This window comes from Aegilops tauschii, chromosome 5, assembly GCF_002575655.3.
Source record: "Aegilops tauschii subsp. strangulata cultivar AL8/78 chromosome 5, Aet v6.0, whole genome shotgun sequence".
Taxonomy (NCBI): domain Eukaryota; kingdom Viridiplantae; phylum Streptophyta; class Magnoliopsida; order Poales; family Poaceae; genus Aegilops; species Aegilops tauschii.
This window is the reverse complement of record NC_053039.3, coordinates 87,470,837-87,491,017: the sequence shown is the minus strand read 5'-3', so window position 1 is coordinate 87,491,017 and position 20,181 is coordinate 87,470,837.

The window sequence follows — 20,181 nt, the reverse complement described above, 5'->3', positions numbered from 1 at the left end:
AAACCGGGACTTTAGAATACCTCAACTTTGCTTGTGTAGCCGCCAAGGGCCGGTTTAACTTATTAAGATGAACCGGGACTTTAGAATAATAACCTTTTCACTTTCGACTATGTAGTCCCCAAGGGCCGGTTTATCTTTTGAAGCTGAACCGGGACTTTTACCAATGCTTACTTTGAGAAAATATACATTAGCCCCCAAGTGCCATGAATAAAACTTGTATTGTGCTTGGGACTTGAAAAAATTTCTGATAACGAGCAAATAGGCATTAGCCCCCAAGTACTAAGTGTATAACTTGTTATGTGCTTGGTACTTCAAATATGTACTGCCAACTCATGATATGTCTGTCTCTTATAGGCTGAGCTGAGCAAAAAGGAAGCCCAAAACGCCGATCTTCAAGAAAACATCAAGTCCCAGCAAGCAGAAACCTCCAAAGCCAAAGAGGAGCTGACCAGTGCCTTAGCAGCCATGGAGAAGCTGAAGGAAGATTTCAAGAAGGAATGGGCGGATTGGGACATAGAGAAAATCACGTTGCAAAAGAGAGCTGAGGATGCAGAAGCAGCCCTTAAACCGGTGGCAGAAGAGCTGACTAGTTTAAAGCGGCAGATAAATGCCATGACCACTGCTGTGTTTGGTAAATATCCTCACTTTAAGTTTTCAACATGTATTATCCCATCAATTGCCGGTTTACTAATGCTCGTAATGATGCAGGAACTCGCTTTACCCATCTAGGCTCTGACATGCAGAAGAAATTGAAGGCTGCGTATACTCTTATAGAGCAATTATATACCGGCGCGCAACGGATCATATGCACTACTTCTCATAACAAGCCGCCCCCAACCTTAATCAAGGAAACCTTAGAAAGGTTGTCAATGTTGCCTACCCGGTTTGAAGAGTTAAAAATATCAGCTGCAAGGGCAGGAGCTTTGACCGCACTAACCCGGGTTAAAGCATGGGTGCCTGATCTTGATCCGGTGGATGTGGGTAAAGGCTATCCAAGCTTAAGAGAAGACGGATCAGATTTTGACAATGATGACCTCCGAGCCATAACCAGGGAAACGCGTCCACTGGCTTGCCAATTGGCTGAAGAAACTGATCTTTCACACTATCATGCGATTTATAATGTCAACAACAAATGGATTGCTGCACCAACTCCTGTCGCTCAAAATCTTATCCCACCAATCCGTAAGCATACTTATGCCCCTGACGTTGAACCGTCCACACTTATAAGCGATGAAGCTGTATTCCAAGCCCTAACTGGGATCGATTGGGCAACCATTGACTTCCAGCCACTGGGTAGAGAGGAGGAGGATGAACCGGCGCAAGATGATCCACAGCCGTCAAGTCAGCCTGGTGACGCGTCATGATCCGAAGGCCGGTTTAGCCTTCTACGTACTGCAACACTTGCCGAAAGCAATTATTCTTTTGGGCATTAAAGCGCCTTGTAATAGGCTAGTTCAAACACTTGGTCTGCTATGCCATCGCGCATATTTATTTTGCTTGACACTGTTAATCCGCCATGCTTAGGATATATTATGTTCATAATCCATAGCGGTTTATTCAAGTTGTTCCTGCACACAAGAAGTTGAAAGTGTCATGGCGGTTTACCGCTGGACGGGTTATGATGCCAAAATATATAGCCAGGGTTTATAACCAAGGATGTATTTGAAAATAATCAAATATGAAATAGATGATACCTGTGACATTGAATCACATCGTTGGTTGACCAACTTTTTGTAGTAAGGGTGATAACCCCAATCTTGAGTACTGATAACTCCTTCCATATTGTGCCGGCTTATGATAAAACCGTGCCGGGTTGTAATAAACACCGGATTATCCATATAACACTGGCGACTTGTAGTCGAAACCAGACCGGGTCAATAAACGCCGGATTATAACTGATCATGTACTGACAACTTGTAGTTGAAAGCCAAGCCGGGTCAATAAACGCCGGTTTATCATAAAATATTATAAATCTCATCAAAGGAGGAAAAAACTTGGCAAAAAAAGCATAAAAGAACGTGCGAGGCTTTTCATGGGCTGCCAGGCCCAAAATCGAGGCTTTTCATGGGCTGCCAGGCCACTGAGTTAAACCATTTTACAAAGACTATTACGATGGACCTCACATTAACCAATCGTCGTTTTAACTTTGACAAGTTCAGGGTCTATGAGATTGACTTGTCAAACGTTCGGTGGGTCATACCAGGATTACCTGGACAGAGTGGCTTACTTAAAGAAGGCAGGATAACCCGGGGTTTTAGGTGAATACACCTGGCTTCCAAGTCTGGCTTGATAGCCTATTACAAGGTTGTAGACTCTTTGTTCTTTGAGAAGCAAAGAGCCCCCAAGCAATATGTTGAGCTGTGCTCAGTGGGTGCCCATGTTTGAGTTGTGCCTTTGCAACACTCTCTTTGGCCCCTAAGTTATTTCCTTTTGGCCTGAAGCCGATCAAGAGGTGTAGCTATGGTTCGAATACGACCAAGCCCCCAAGTGATTTCCCTGGTGGCCTTTCACCGATCAAGAGGTATAGCTATGGTTCGAATACGACCAAGCCCCCAAGTGATTTCCCTGGTGGCCTTACGCCGATCAAGAGGTGTAGCTATGGTTCGGATACGACCAAGCCCCCAAGTGATTTTTTATATATGTGGCTGTATAAGCCGGATCAATGCGTAAATAGGATTCTGCTTTATAAACAGAAGCCCCCTATGTCACCACACATGAATGAAGAAAAACAACAGAGACCCTGCTTTAGCTGAGGCTCCGGTTTATTAACTTGACTATAATATATACATTGTCATAACTACGTACATAAGAAGAGCCTGTGGCTCAAGTATAATAAGGCCGAAGATGAGCGATATTCCACGGCCGGTTGGTCTCCTCCTCCGATTTACATGAGTCTTTGTGCTCTCGAACATCGATAAGGTAGTATGACCCGTTATGCAGATTCTTGCTGACCACAAAGGGCCCTTCCCAAGGCGGGGATAACTTGTGCATAGCAGTCTGATCCTGGATAAGTCGGAGCACTAGATCGCCTTCTTGAAAAGTTCTGGTTCTAACCCGGCGGCTGTGATAGCGACGCAGATCTTGCTGGTAAATCACTGAACGAGCTGCTGCCATGTCACGCTCCTCATCTAGCAGGTCAAGTGCTTCCTGTCGTGCCTTCTCATTGTCAGCTTCAACATAAGCCACCACACGAGGCGAGTCATGACGGATGTCACTAGGGAGAACCGCCTCTGCTCCGTAAACCATGAAAAAAGGCGTGTAACCCGTAGATCTGTTGGGCGTGGTATTGATGCTCCATAACACAGAAGGTAACTCCTCCACCCAACAACCCGGCCTCCGTTGTAAAGGAACCATGAGCCGGGGCTTGATGCCTCTCAGGATCTCTTGATTGGCTCTCTTCGCTTGACCATTGGACTGGGGGTGAGCCACTGATGATACGGTAAGCCGGATGTGCTCACATTGACAAAATTCTTTCATAGCACCCTTGGACAGATTAGTGCCATTATTAGTTATAATGTTGTGTGGAAAGCCAAACCTTCTTGATGAATTGAACCGTCGTAGATGCATCACACTTACTAACTGGCTCTGCCTCCACCCACGTAGTGAACTTATCAACCGCCACGAGAATGTGGGTCTTCTTATCCTTAGATCTCTTAAAGGGCCCAACCATATCCAGGCCCCAAGTCGCAAACGGCCAAGTGATTGGAATCATCCTCAACTCTTGAGCCGGTACATGAGCGCGCTGTGAGAATTTCTGACAGCCATCACACTTTTTGACCAAGTCCTCAGCATCAGCATGAGCCGTCAGCCAATAGAAACCGTGACGAAAGGCCTTGGCTACCAGAGACTTTGATCCGGCATGGTGACCACAATCTCCTTCGTGGATTTCACGCAAAATCTCACGACCTTCTTCAGGAGACACACAACGCTGAAACGCCCCTGTCACACTGCAATGATATAATTCTCCATGGATAATGGTCATTGACTTGGACCACCGGATTATCTGCCTGGCCAAAGTTTCATCCTCCGGTAACTCGCCCTGGTTCATATACGCCAAATATGGGACCGTCCAATCTGGGATGACATGGAGAGCCGCCATCAGCTGAGTCTCCGGATCAGGAACCACCAAATCCTCCTCTGTGGGTAGCTTGATCGACGGGTTACATAAAACATCCAGGAAAACATTGGGTGGAACCGGTTTACGTTGGGAACCCAAACGGCTTAAAGTGTCCGCCGCTTCGTTCTTTCGCCGGTCCACATGGTCAACCTCGTAACCTTTGAAGTGACCAACAAGAATATCCACCTCTCGACGATATGCTGCCATGAGCGGGTCCTTGGAATCCCAAGTACCAGAAACTTGTTGAGCCACCAGGTCCGAGTCACTGAAGCACTTAACCCGGCTTAAATTTATCTCCTTAGCCATTCGAAGACCATGGAGTAAAGCCTCATATTCAGCTGCATTGTTAGTGCAAGGGAACATTAAACGTAGAACATAACAAAACTTATCACCTCGTGGGGAAGTTAACACGACTCCAGCCCCCGAGCCCTCCAATTGCCTGGACCCATCAAAATGAATAGTCCAATAAGTATGATCCGGCTTCTCTTCTGGCGCTTGTAACTCTGTCCAGTCATTGATGAAATCCACAAGTGCCTGAGATTTGATTGCCGTCCGAGGCATATATTTTAACCCATGAGGTCCAAGCTCAATAGCCCACTTGGCAATCCGGCCAGTTGCTTCCCTGTTTTGGATTATATCCCCCAAAGGGGCAGAACTGACCACAGTGATAGGATGACCCTGGAAATACTGTTTAAGCTTCCGGCTCGCCATGAAAACTCCATACACCAGCTTCTGCCAATGTGGATACCTCTGCTTAGACTCAATAAGTACCTCACTGATATAATAAACCGGCCGTTGAACCGGATATTCCTTTCCAGCCTCCTTGCGTGCCACCACAATAGCCACACTAACAGCCCGGGCATTAGCAGCCACATATAATAACAAGGGCTCTTTATCAACGGGAGCAGCAAGGACAGGCGGCTCAGCTAGCTGCCGCTTTAGATCCTCAAATGCTTCATTAGCGGCATCACTCCAGACGAAGTCATCCGTCTTCTTCAGCATCTGATACAAAGGGATGGCCTTCTCTCGAAGGCGACTGATAAACTGGCTTAAGGCTGCAATCCGGCCTGCCAAGCGTTGAACATCATTGACACACTTCGGTTTAGCCAGCGAAGTAATAGCCTTGATCTTTTCCGGATTAGCTTCAATGCCCCTGTTAGACAGTAGAAAACCCAAGAGCTTGCCCACCGGTACACCAAAGGCACACTTGGTCCGATATCATCTTATAAACCCGGAGGTTATCAAAAGTCTCCTTCAAATCATCTATCAATGTCTCCTCTTTTCTGGACTTCACCACAATATCATCCACATAAGCATGAACATTGTGCCTGATCTGATTATGAAGAAAATTCTGCACACAACGCTGAAGTCGCCTGGGCAATCTTGAGCCCAAAAGGCATAGGTACATAGCAGAAGGCTCCAAAGGGAGTTATAAAAGTTGTCTTCTCATGGTCCTTACTTGTCATTTTAATCTGATGATAACCAGAATAAGCGTCCAGAAAGCTCAGACGCTCACAACCCGCCGTAGCATCAATGATTTTATCAATACGAGGGAGAGCAAAAGGATCTGTCGGGCAAGCCTTGTGCAAATCTGTGTAGTCCACAAACATGGCCAAGTGACGTTCTTCTTAAGAACTAACACCGGATTAGCCAACCACTCAGGATGAAATACCTCAATGATAAACCCAGCCGCCAAGAGCCTGGCTACCTCCTCACCAATGGCCTTGTGTCTTTCTTCATTGAAGCGGCGGAGAAACTGCTTGACCGGTTTAAACTTGGCATCAACATTAAGAGTGTTGACAAGGATATACCCCGCAGTGTGACCTGGCCGGAGATATAACCCGGCTGGGACTTGATGTTTCATTGGTGACCCGGCAGACTATAAGCCGGCGGGAATAGTTAAGCAGGTTAAGCCGGCAGGAACAGTTAAGAAGGTTAAGCCGACGGACAAAGTTAAGCATTGTAAACCGGCAGACACAGTCATGTAAGCCGGCAGACACAGTCATGTAAGCCGGCAGACATAGTCATGTTAGCCGGCAGACCCAGTCATGTAAGCCGGCAGACACAGTCAAGCATTGTAAGCCGGCAGACACAATCATGTAAGCCGGACAGTTAAGCCAGACAGTTAAGCCAGATAGTTAAGACAGATTGTAAGCCAGATTGTAAGCCGGATTGTAAACTGGCTTATGTTAAGAAGCCCAAGACGTTAAGAAGCCCAAGACATTAAGAAGCCCATGGTAAGACGTCAAAATAGGTTAAGTCCTAATCCAAGTTTGACTCTACATGTAACCAGCCCCTTCAACTTATAGAAGGAGGGGCGGGGCACCCAAAGAGGGGGCAAGAAAATAATCTCTAGGGCTAGATACAACTAAGTGGAGAGCCGGTTTATGCGGCGACTCCCTCATGAGCATAATGAGACCTAGCCACAAAAAGCATGTAGGGCTATTCCGGATGATGTTTCCCAGGGCCCGAAGCTGTCTAAATCCTTGTCTTGTGTGATGATCCGCCTCGCGTCTCTCGTCCCGATCAACCCCTCTCAAGCTACCACATAGATGCACCTCACGACTAAGTCCTCACACTAGGACATCTGCTGTGACAATTCCACGACAGTTGGCGCCCACCGTGGAGCCTGCGCACGGTGGTGTTGAGTTCTTGAAGGGATCTTTCTAAAGGATGATGAAGCTTGCGATTAATCAGATGAAGAACTGGCGCAATCAGATCTATATCGTCGACGAGAAGCCGGCTGTTTGAGCATGTACAAGATTGTGAGCAAGACATTTTTAGGGTTACACGTCCAGGCGGCACCACAAGTTGCCGAGTGAAGACAGACATATTTTTTGAAGATGTATTCAACCGATGAGTCGCTCCTTGGCCTCGCTACACCTCGAGCGGCCTTGGGCTCTGAACCGCCTCGTCACTGTGGTTTGCCTCGCGCTGTTCATGGTTACTTTTAGGGATGGGTCAAGCGCCTGAGCCGCCCCGGGGTCAAACTGAAAATTTACGGAAGACGATGAGATAACGCTACAGCGTCAAAAAAAATTCCAAATCCTGATGGAAGATGACCCCACAGCAGATTGACCACGGGATCGGACTCCTCTGTTGCTGTTACGAGCGCCCCAAGTCGCCGAACCGCTTTCACGGCCTCCCATCACCTCTGGGCCGGGTGTCGCCGCCTCGTCGTTCGTCTCGCCGGCGCCTCTCCAACCGCGCCGCGAGCAGCTCCCCCTCAGACACCGTGGAGCCGAGCCGCCACCTGCCTAAGCCGTCTCATTGGGCCGCCCGGCGCCTTGTATCTCTGCCGCCGTTTCACCCTTTCTGTCGTGGTTTTGTCACGACAGATGTCCTAGCGAATGGACTTAGTCGTGAGGGCAACGCATCTATGTAGTAGCTTAAGCGGGGTTGAGTGGAATCGAGAGACGCAACACAAGACAAGGATTTAGACAGCTTCGGGCCCCGGGAAACGTCATCCGGTAATAACCCTACATGCTGTTTGTGGCTAGGTCTCATTATAATCATGAGGGAGACGCCGTAAACCGGCTCTTTGTGTCTAACCCTAGAGATTATTGATTGTTGCCTCTCCCTCTTTGGGGAGCCCTGCCCCTCCTTATATATCTTGAAGGGGCGGGTTACATGTGGAGTCCTATTAGGATTAGGACTAGTCTATCTCTAATACAAACCGGATACAAGTCCAGGTCTTAACTCCTTGTAAGACAAATATTCCTCATGCCTTTCCTCTTAAACTGGCCCACCGTAGTATGAGCCGGCCTTCATGAGCCGCCCGTTGGGCCACCGGGTCTTGTCGCTCCTCTGATCTGCAAGCCGGATTACCAATGAATCATAAACCGCCAGGTCCAAACGGGTCGCCAGTGAATCGTCAAGTCTCAGCCGGGTCTCAAGTAAACCGCCAAGTCCGGCCGGGTTATACCTCCGGCCGGTTTACGCCGCGGGGTATATCCCCAACATTAGCCCCCAGTTTAATTTGGATAAACACCGGATTATGATTACCAGCATTGCCGGGTTATAAAAACTAATAATTCTGGGTCATGATTGTTGTCAACGCCAGTTCATGATTGTTGCCAACGCCGGTTCATGATTATTGATGATGTCGGGTTGCAGACACAGGGTCATAATGATTGGTGACGCCGGGTCAATCTGGTTTGCTCAAAACAGATAATTTGAAAATATTTCTCTGATTATAATATAATACCTGTAACCCCCAAGTCTTGAGCAGAACAAAGTGATGGATTAAGACTTGCTTCAATATAAATACTTCAACTTTTGAAGAAATCCATGTTGTTCAACCCAGTTACTAGTCACAACTGAATACTCCATATATGTAGCCCCCAAGTGTCGGGTTGTCATGCTTGCAACAACCTGGGACTTGTAATTGCCTGATGCTCAAAAAACTTCAACCAGTGTAGCCCCCAAGGGCCGGGTCATTATGCAATAATGAGCAGGGACTTTGTAAATATGATCATGTAAATTTGAGCAATAACGTGTAGCTCCCAAGGGCCGGCTCAGTAAGATAATATTGAGCTGGTACTTTATATATACTTCATTGAAAATAACATCATATGATGTAACCCCCATCATGGTGCTTGAATCCACGTCCACAAGGTTAAGAGCTTCGTGCTTTACCAACTGAGCAATAAACCTTTCAATAATATATGAAAATTTGAGTACCTTGAATTGTTTGACAGGAGCAATTGGTAGCCCCCAAGGGCCGGCTCATTATAATGTGATGAGTCAGGTCTTCAATAAGGTGAGCAAAAAATGACTTTGCATTAGCCCCCAAGTGTCATGGTGCATGCTTGCAGCGACATGAGACTTGCATATTTGATGTAATCTCAACTTGAAATAATGTAGCCCCCAAGTGCCTGGTCGTAAGCCTGCAGCAACTTGGGACTATTCCTTCAATTGTAGAATAAGTCATATCCATTGATAATACGATAGCCATTGCGCTAAAGCGACTTTGAAAACCTTAATCATAATACTGGTTATTGATAACCATAATAAAAATCCAGCCATCTTGGCTATTAAAGATTTGAACAATATACCGAATGATTTATAAGCGCATGATTCAAATGGCGCAATCCAAATATATACTGGCAACTTATAATCCTAAGCCAGTCCGGGTTAATAAACACTGGATAATTTATCATCATACTGGCGACTTATAGTCGAAAGGCAGGCCGGGTTAATAAACGCCGGATAATTTCTCATCATACACTGGCGACTTATCGTCTTAAAGCCAGGCCTGTGGCATTAAATCACATCATTGGCTGGCCAACTTTATTGTAGTAATGGTGATAACCCCAATCTTGAGTACTAATAACTCCTTCCATATTGTGCCGGTTTATGATAAAACCGTGCCGGGTTGTGATAAACACCGGATTAACCATATATAATACTGGTGACTTTGAGTCAAAACCAGACCGGCTGATAGTCTCCGGATTATAATTTGATTGTATACTGTCAACTTGTAGTTGACGGCCTAAACGGGTTGATAAACACCGGTTTAAAAACGTCACAAATCTTATGAAAATAAAGAAAACTCATTAAAAGGCAAATAATAACCGTTGTAGTCGAGGCTTTTCACGGGCTGCCAGGCCCCAAATTCGATCAAGAGGTGTAGCTATGGTTCGGGTTCTACCAAGCCCCCAAGTGATGCTGTGGCATTACGCTGATCAAGAGGTGTAGCTATGGTTCGGGTTAGACCAAGCCCCCAAGTGATGTTGTGGCATTACGCCGATCAAGAGGTGTAGCTATGGTTCGGGTTCAACCAAGCCCCCAAGTGCTGTTGTGGCATTGCGCCGATCAAGAGGTGTAGCTATGGTTCGGATACGACCAAGCCCCCAAGTGATGTTGTGGCATTTCGCCGATCAAGAGGTGTAGCTATGGTTCGGATACGACCAAGCCCCCAAGTGATGTTGTGGCATTTCGCCGATCAAGAGGTGTAGCTATGGTTCGGATATGACCAAGCCCCCAAGTGATGTTGTGGCATTTCGGCAATCAAGAGGTGTAGCTATCGTTCGGATACGACCAAGCCCCCAAGTGATACTGTAGAAAGCTTTGATAAGCTGAATCAAGGGATAAACCAGACGCCCCTTTATGAACAGAAGCCCCCATGTAACCACACATTATACGCTAATAAGGCAGGATACCCATGTTTGAACCGCGTATCATGGCTGCAGGTCCTCTTCGGCAACCTTTAACTTTTTTGCAAGAGATAAATTCTTCTTGAACCGGGATTTTGAACCGGATATTGAGGGCTTCAAAACTTCGTGGGAGACACCTTTCCCTTGAACCGGATTGTAAACCGGATATTTGAGAGCTTCAGCGAGACTGACTTCCCTTGAACCGGATTTTAAACCGGAATCCTTTCCGATGACCCGAAACTTCTGCATTGAGCCGGGATTTTGTAACTGTCATATACTTTCTAAGCCGGAAATTTTCCGACAGCATTTAAATTTTCATCAATATAACAGTAGCCTCCGGGACCGGGTTATCTTTCCATCCATCGTCTTGGGTTCTTAAATTTGCTGAAACTGGCAAGATTTGCTGAGTCATGTCATCGTAGCCCCCGAGTCTCAAAGGTGACTCACGGAGTTGGCTTGAGACTCTCCATATTTGTTCGTGATATAAACCGGCATAACTTGTATATCATTGGTGTTGATAGCACGATGTGAATCCACAGAAGGTTGAGGTGACTGCAGCGGGTTACAAATGATCCCATATGAGCCGTGTCAGCAACTAGGCCAATGGTTCCTTCCAACTGGCGATTTGAAGTTAACCAAACTGTAGTGGCGACGACTTGTGTGCCTTCCCATTGAACCACCCAGTGCAGACGGTGGTTGATGATAATTTGCCTTCATTTTATTGAAAGAAAACCGGGCTACCCAAGCTGTGACTTGCTCATACTCAATAAACAGCTCATGCGGACTGGTGCAGCCCGGTATGTTGATGTAGACCAGGCCGCGAGAGACGGACGAAAAAGATGACCGCAGCATCAGAGGTCATATAGATAGATGAGTCGGTCACGGCATTGTAAGCCGGTGCGGGCAGGAGAGTCGGCCGCGGGGGTGGATGGGTAAGTTGCCTGTGGTGTTGTAAACCAGCGCAGACGGGTGAACCGGCCGCGGTTTTGTTGTTGTAGACTGAGCCATAGAGGTGGCGGTTTGCCCACACATTTGTTGAACAATACAGTATGGTTGGATGCTGGCGCTTGATAATATTGGCGGGAGCTTTATATCCATGACATAACGATCATCCTTGCAATGAATAGTTGTCCTGCATAAAAAACATCGCGAGCCAGAGCAATTGTTCCTGGATGAATTAATATATACTTAAAAATAGATAGAAAAAATAACACCTGATTGTGGTAGGGCCGGCTCGGGGCCGGAATGGCAGCGGTGAATGGCGAATCAGCGGCCGTGCAAGGCGGCTTGAAGTAGCGCAAGGTGACCAGGACGGCGACTCAAAGGCCGCAGCGGTAGCTCAAGCAACAGCGTGCCACAACAGCAGCTCAGAAGGAAACCGCGGCAGAAGGCAGCTCAGATCAGGCTGGCTTCCTGGCGAGTTAAGCCAAGACCACAGCGTTTTGGATCAGTACTTGAAGCAGAGGCCACCATGGAGGTAGCGACCCCAGACGTCTCAATCGGGGCGCGACGACCAAGGCAAACCGGAGCAATGACTCGGCAGCAGTACAAAACGGCTCTGAGCTCAAGACTACGACAGAGGCGGAGACTGCGACAGCGGCTCAGCCATGACAGAAACGAGTCGAGGTCTTGGTGACTCACAAGGCGATGAGGCTGGTGAAGAAAAACCACAGCGGTGGCTCTTAAGCGGACGGGCGATGGCGGGTTGAGGTGAAGCTGGTTGAGTTCGCGCAGCCGTGGAGGTGACTCAGCAAGCGGCTCGGTCAACAGAGGCAACTGAGGTAGTTGTTGAAGGCAGCAGCATAATGCAAGGCGGCATGCTTGTCTCCATGGCGACTTAATCACGGAGGTACCCGGCTCACGCGCAATGGAACAGGCGGTAGAGCTGCAGCTAGGCGTGGCGCAGAGGCAGCGGCAGCGGCTCACCCACGGCGGGTTACGGCAGTGGAGGTGGCTTGAGGTCGCGCCGAAGGGGCCACGGCGGAGGCGGAGCCATAGCCGTGGGGAGTGGTAATGTGCCGGTGTAGCGGCGGCTCGAGGCAGCATGTCAACAGCTGCTTAAGGCTACTCCGTCAAGGATGGCTCACGGTTGAAGGCGGAGTCGCGCAGCCGCGGGTGAGGTGACACGCCGGCGCGGTGGTGGCTCGTGAGCAGACTTGCGGGCGAGGCACAGGCCGAGGCCAGCATGGCGCGGCTGTTGCGGCCAGCGGCCCGCAGCAGAGGCGGAGGCGAGTCAACGGTCAAGCCCAAGTCCGCGGAGACGTCCGCTTCCAAGTCGTGGCTGAATGAATTGGCTCACGTCCGTGTCCTCCTCCAAGTTGTTGTCTTCTTTCCTTTGTAGATCAGATCGTCGCTGATCATTAGTTCTATTTTCCCGTGCTGATGGATCAGCGGATGGATTACTTTTTCCACACCAAGGTTTGAACACCAAGGCTATGAGTTGATCTTTCTGGATTTAAAAACAGTGTAACAGTGTATAGGCAACCAAACTTTGACCATCCCGATGGCTTGGCAATCTTGACGGCGGGTTGAGCACTGCGGGCAACTCGGCAATGAAGCAGAATCCAGGTCGTGACTGAATCCTGAATCTGGGTCGAGACCGTTCGCTTTGGTAATTGAAAAAACTGAACCAATACTACTATGTAGTAGCCTCACGTACTAGTACTAGTTGCTGGTCTGATCAAAGCAATGATTAAAAAACGAATTCTGGACCTTGCTGGAGTAGAACTATAATAGTATATTCCCAAATGAGAGTAGTTTTCCCTCAATCCTCAGGAACCCCGCCATGCAATAATTGTTTCTTTATTCCTTGGATCTCTGCGGCTGGATTAAACATTAATCATCACTAATCTTCGCCCGTAACGATGTGGCCACGAAGAGGAGTAGCAATTTGGACACGGATCCTGTAATACAAGTTAGAAAATAGGGTTTAGGGTTTTCCGTGGGGCAAAGCCTCTCCACGTCTTTCTATATATATAACAATCAGCATAAAATTACATACGTATAGGGTATGTGTACATGACACGCTAGACCTATTTTAACACTCCCCCTCAATCTGAACTTCTACTCTGTACAAGGTTTAGACAGGTACTAAAACGGTCTAGCATATGTCTGGTGGCTGGTTTAGTAAACACATCAGCCAGCTGATCGTTAGAAGAAATGAATCTGACCTCAAGAGCTCCAGAAGCAACACGCTCACGCACAGAGTGAAAATCAATCTCGATGTGCTTGGTACGTGCATGGAAAACTGGGTTGGCAGTCAGATATGTGGCCCCTAAGTTATCACACCAGAGAACCGGAACACGCTGCTGAGACACTCCAAGCTCTTTGAGTAGTGACTCTACCCAGATGGCTTCAGCAGCTCCATTCGCCAAGGCTTTGTACTCGGCCTCTGTGCTCGACCTCGACACTGTTGGTTGTTTCTTCGAACTCCAGGAAATGAGGTTCGGTCCAACGAATATGGCGAAACCTCCAGTTGATCGACGATCATCCGGACAACCTGCCCAATCTGCATCAGTGAAGATACTAATGCTAGTAGAGACAGCCTTGCAAAATTCCAGCCCCGTGTGCAACGTTCCTTTCACATAGAGTAAAATCCGCTTAACAACTTCCCAATGAGAGAAACTGACACACCTTGTTCACTACAAATGAAATATCCGGACGGGTGAGTGTTAAATACTGCAGTCCACCAACAACACTGCGATACCGGAAAGCATCATCGGTACTGAGAGGCCGTCCAGACACTCGTGCAAGCTCCTCGGAAGTAGACAGCGGTGTGGAAGTAGGCTTACAATTCTCCATGCTCACACGGTGTAAAAGATCCAAGGCATACTTCCGTTGAGTCAATGTGATCCCCCCTGAATTGTAGGACGCTTCCAGACCAAGAAAGTACTCCAACGGCCCAAGGTCCTTGATAGGAAAACTGGCAGCGAGGGCATGAACAAGACCATCAACCGCACGTGAAGAAGATCCGGCAATGACAATGTCATCCACATAGACAAGCATATAGATCTGAACATCATGATAGCGGAAGAAAAACAGAGATGTATCTGCTTTGGAGGAGGTAAAACCCAAAGCGAGAAGACGAGCACTGAGCCGAGCGTACCATGCACGAGGGGACTTCTTGAGTCCATAGAGTGCGCGCTGAAGCTTGCACACATGCGAGGGAAAACGAGCATCCTCGAAACCAGGTGGCTACTGCATATAAACGTCCTCTGAGAGATACCCATGAAGGAAAGCATTGCTGACATCAATCTGCCGAAGACTCCAACCGCGAGAAACAGCCAAGGCAAGAACCAAACGAACGGTGGCCGGCTTGACAACCAGACTGAAGGTATCACCATAGTCAATGCCAAGCTGCTGTGTGAAACCACGGGCGACCAGACGAGCTTTGTACTTATCAACAGAGCCATCCGGACGGTGCTTGGTCTTGAAGATCCATTTGCTCCCAACAACATTGACACCGCGCGGCCGAGGCACAAGAACCCAAGTCTTGTTGTGATGTAGAGCAGTGAGCTCATCAATCATCGCGGTACGCCAGGCAGTCTCACGGAGAGCATCACGATGAGAGACAGGCACCGCAAGAAACGCACGGCGACGGGGATCATAGCGGATAGTCCCGTCAGTAGGAACAAGAGCACGGCGAGCATGATCGCGGGTGCGGGTAACCATGGTGTGTGCAGGAGCAGCTGGGGGCGTCGCCGTCGAGGGAGCTGGATTCCCCTCGACACAGGGAGACGCGAGTTGCGGTGGCGATGGCGGAGTAGCATCCTCGAGCACCGGGGTGGGGGACACCGCGTCACCGCGCGGCAAGGAGGCCGCGGAGGGGCCGGGCGAAGCGGCCGGGTCCGTGGACGGGCCGGTCGAGCCGGGCGAGATGGTAGCCGATGGACCAGCCAGGCCGGGCGAGGCGACGACCAAGCCAGGCGACGCGGGAGTCGAGCGGGGAGACGTGCATGTCCCATGCACGTCGATCGCCAAGGAGGGCTGCGCGATGGCCACGTGGGGGCAGTGGGCAGGGGGCGTGCATGCGCGATGCACGTTGAGCGCCGGAGAGGGCGGAGCCGAAAAATCCTGCACAGAAGCAATAGGGCCTGGGTCAGGCGTGTCAGTAGACAAATAGGCAAGTCGTATTTGCGCATATGGTCACCCGTAGCCAGTTCAGTGGGAGGAAAAGAGAGAACATCAGCTAAAGAAGAGACGTCAATAGTGACCCCAGGAGTGGCATAGGGAAAAACAGACTCGTCTGAAACAACATCATGGGAGATGTAGATACGTCCCGTGGAACGATCAAGACACTTGTATCCCTTATGCATCGGACTATAGCTCAAGAAAACACACATGGTGGATTGGAAAGCAAGTTTGTGTGCATTATATTTGCACAAACTAGGCCAGCAGGCGCACCCAAAAGTGCGAAGAAACTTATAATCGGGGTGCACCTTAAGGAGACGATATATGGGTGTATCTTGTTGAAGAACAGGTGTAGGCATGCGATTAATGAGATAGCATGCCGTAAGGAATGCCTCATCCCAAAAACGCAATGGGAGAGAAGAATGAGCCAGCAAAGCAAGCCCTGTTTCAACAAGATGACGGTGTTTGCGTTCAGCAATGCCGTTCTGCTGAGACCTGTGCGGGCAAGACACACGATGAGAGATGCCAGTACGTTGGAAATAACGATGCAACCAGTGATACTCACCACCCCAGTCGGACTGAACAGCTATGATTTTGTTGTGGAGAAGACGCTCAACATGAGCCTGAAAGGCATAAAATACTTGCTCAACGTCAGACTTATGCTTAAGGAGATAAATCCAAGAGAAGCGAGAGTAATCGTCAACAAAGCTCACATAATATTTATAACCTCCGGAAGAAGCAATAGCTGGCCCCCAAACATCAGAATGAATTAACTCAAGAGGCATAGTGGAAACATGATGTGATAAATGATAAGGCAATTGTCGACTTTTAGCACGCTGACAAGCATCACACACGGAAGTCTGACGTTCAGAAGAACACACTAAATCATCATTCCTAACAATGTTGTGTACAATATTATTCGAGGGATGACTGAGACGCTGGTGCCACTGGGACGGGGTGGTCTTGATGCTGAGGGATGCTTGGCGGGTGGAGGATGACGACGCGCGACCGAACGGGATGGGGTAGAGTCCACCATGACATCTACAGTGAAGAAGGATTTTCTTCGTGGCCGTGTCCATGACAAGGAAAAAGAAACGGTGAAATTCGACAAAAACATCATTATCAAGGACGAGACGATAAACGGAGAGAAGATGTTGATGAATGTGTGGTAGACGAAGAATATTGCGTAAACGGAGGGATGAACCGGGTATAGTGGAATGACCAATATGCGAAATAGACAAACCTGCACCGTTTGCCACTTGCACTTGATCCTTCCCGCCGTAGTGCTCGTGGAAGTGCAGACGATCAAGATCATTCGTCAGGTGGTCCGTCGCACCGGTGTCCAGAATCCAGTGCGGCAGCTCATGGAGGAGGATGTGGACGTGGAGTTGGCGGCGCGGTGGTCATGATCATAGCGGCTGCGACAGTCGCCGGCCTCATGACCCCAATTCTTGCATATCTGGCACCGGGGACGCCAGCGGCGGTTGCGACCACCCCCGTTGCCACCTTCGTTTCCTCCTCCATTGCGGCTATTGCCGCCGTTGTTGTTGTTACGACCAGAGGGGTTGCCCTGGCAGTTGCCATAGCCACGCGAGCTGGGCGGGAGGGAACCGGCGGAGGGGCGGCCGCCGCTCGGGCGGCCAGAATCGGAGGCTCGACCGGAAGTGTTGTTGTAGACCGGCCGAGACGCGGCGTTGGCGGAGGACTGCCAATCCTCATGCTCGGACTGCTGCTGCTGAAGGGCCTCGTAGTGGAGAACGCTGGAGTAGAACGCGGGGAACGTGATTGGCACGCCCGCGAAGTTCATGGAGGCGGCGATGGGGTTGAACGCCGAGCCGAGCCTGGTCAGCATGTAGTCGATGATCTCATCATCGCGAAGAGGAGAGCCGGCGGCGGCCATCGAGTCAGCGAGGGCCTTGACCTTCTGCATATACTCGCCGGCGGGACGATCTCCCTTGCGCAGCTCCTGAATCTGGCGCCGGAGGTTGTGCACGCCGGCGCTGTTCTCGGCGGCGAAGATGGTGTGCACGGCCGCCCAGGCGGCGGCGGCCGACCTGCAGCCAATGAGCTGCGCGGAGATCTCCACGCTCATCGAACCGAGGAGATGCCCGAGAACCTTCTGATCCAGCGTCCACCATTGCTCGTAGTCGGGGTTGGACACGGTGCGGGCGGCCTCGCCGGTGCCTGTCGTCACGGTCGGCGCCGGCGCGGTGGCCGAGCTATCGAGGAAGCCATGGAGGCGAACTCCGGCGAAGTTGGGGAGCGCAAGAGCCCTCTAGAGCATGAAGTTGCTACGGTCAAGCGAGACCGCGATGGGCGGATGGACGGGGGTGGGAGCCGTCGCGGCGGGTGGGGCAATGACGGGGGCGATCGGGACGAGCGCGGAGGGGGTGGTGAGCATGTGCGCAGAGGAGGGGGTCATCGTGGGTGCCGGCGCGGTGGACATCGCGGCGGCCGTGAAGAAACTGTGGCGGCAGCGGCGGCGGGAGGAGAGGCGGCGGCGGCTAGGGTAGGCTCTAATACCAAGTTAGAAAATAGGGTTTAGGGTTTTCCGTGGGGCAAAGCCTCTCCACGTCTTTCTATATATATAACAATCAGCATACAATTACATACGTACAGGGTACGTGTACATGACACGCTAGACCTATTTTAACAATACGTGCACTTGCAGCAGAAATAACTCATCTCGATCCCGACGATTCTTGTCCGTCTTGTCTGCAGCAGAAAAAACGATCTGCACTCGGATTCAACGGGACACCGTGCCACGCGTGAGGCGCCGCATGGAACCCCAAAAATCTCTATGAAACTTGTATCCGTCAGCTCCAAAGTTTTGGCCATAACTCTGATCTCCCAGCGATAAATTTGTCGGCTCTGTCCAAGCTCGTCTGGCGGGTCTTCGTGGCCGTTCCATACCGGCTCTTTTTCATCTGATCAATGGTGAAGTCCTCAATCCCTAAGAGAAATCCCTTCAAGAACTCAACACAACCGTGCGCCTAGCCCCACGGTGCGCGCCAACTGTCGTGGAATTGTCATAGCAAATGTCCTAGGGTGAGGACTTAGTCGTGAGGCCAGCGCATCTATGTAGTAGCTTCAGAGGGGTTGAGCGGAATCGAGAGACGCAACACAAGACGAGGATTTAGACAGCTTCGGGCCCCGGAAAACATCATCCGGTAAGAACCCTACATGCTGTTTTAGGCTAGATCTCATTATGATCACGAGGGAGTCGCCGTAAACCGGCTCTCCTCTAATTGTGTCTAACCCTAGAGATTATTGATTGTTGCCTGTCCCTCTTTGGGGAGCCCTGCCCCTCCTTATATATCTTAAAGGGGCGGGTTACATGTCGAATCCTATTAGGATTAGGACTAGTCTATCTCTAATACATACCGGATACAAGTCCAGGTCTTAACTCCTTGTAAGACAAATATTCCTCATGCCTTTCCTCTTAAACCGGCCCAGCATAGTATGAGCCGGCCTTCATGAACCGCCCGTTGGGCCACCGGGTCTTGTCGCTCCTCTGGTCCGCCTGCCGGATTACCAATGAATCGTAAACCGCTAGGTCCAAACGGGTCGCCAGTTAATCGTCAAGTCTCAGCCGGGTCTCAAGTATACCGCCAAGTCCGACCGGGTTATACCTCTGGCCGGTTTACGCCGCGGGGTATATCCCCGACACTTCCGGTGAGCCGCCAGGCCGCTGTGGCCTTCAGCCAGCCACGAGCCGTCATTGCGGTCGCCGTTTTTTGAGCCACCGTTTGTGTCGGGGATATACCCCGCGGTATGACCCGGCCGGAAGTATGACCCGGCCGGACTTGGCGCTTCACCGTGACCCGCCGGAGGACTGGCGACTCACGGGTCTGGCGGCTCACTGTCAGACGACTCACGAGCCTGACGACTCAAGGATGACCCCGACGGCAGGTTAGATAGAAGACTAGGCCCAAGGCACAGAAGGCCGGCTCATGTGATGGTGGGCCGGCTTAAAAGGAAAGGGATGACGAATATTTCCTTTACGCGGAAGTAAGACCCGGACTTGTATTCAACTTGTAAGAAAAGATAGACTAGCCTTAGTCCTACTAGGACTCCATATGTAACCCGCCCCTCCAACTTATATAAGGACGGGGCAGGGCTCCCCAAAGAGGGGAAGCAACAAGAAATAATCTCTAGGACTAAACACCGAGAGCCGCCGCCGGCGACTCTCCCGTGATCATAATGAGACCTAGCCTCAAACAGCACGTAGGGTTGTTACCGGATGATGTTTCCCGGGGCCCAAAGCTGTCTAAACCCTTGTCTTGTGCGTTGATCCGCCTTGCGTCTCTCATCCCAATCAACCCCTCTCAAGCTACTACATATATGCGCTGGCCTCACGACTAAGTCCTCACGCTAAGGACATCTGCCGTGACAATTCCACGACAGTTTGTCTCCACCGGGTTACCGCGCGTTCAAGCTACCGTTTTCCAAGCTGCCTTTGCCATGGCCCTGAGCTGCTGGTCTTTGCCGGCGCACCTCAGCGGTTGAGCCGCCTTAGCCGCCTCCGTTTCTGCTCCTTCGCAAGCAACTTCTGTCGGATTCTTGCTTCAAGCCGCCAGTTGCCGCGTTTCCGTTTGACGCCTCTACCTCTACCGGATCGCCGAGCCGCCACCGCGTCACGAGCTGCTTCTATTGTGGATGGTATCTGGCCGCTACCCCGCTGAGTCGCCATGGCCTTCTCGCCCCCGGGCGGGTCTCTCCTGTCGTCGCTGGGCCGCGGCGCCCCCGCGCGGCATCCGTGTCAACACAGCCGCG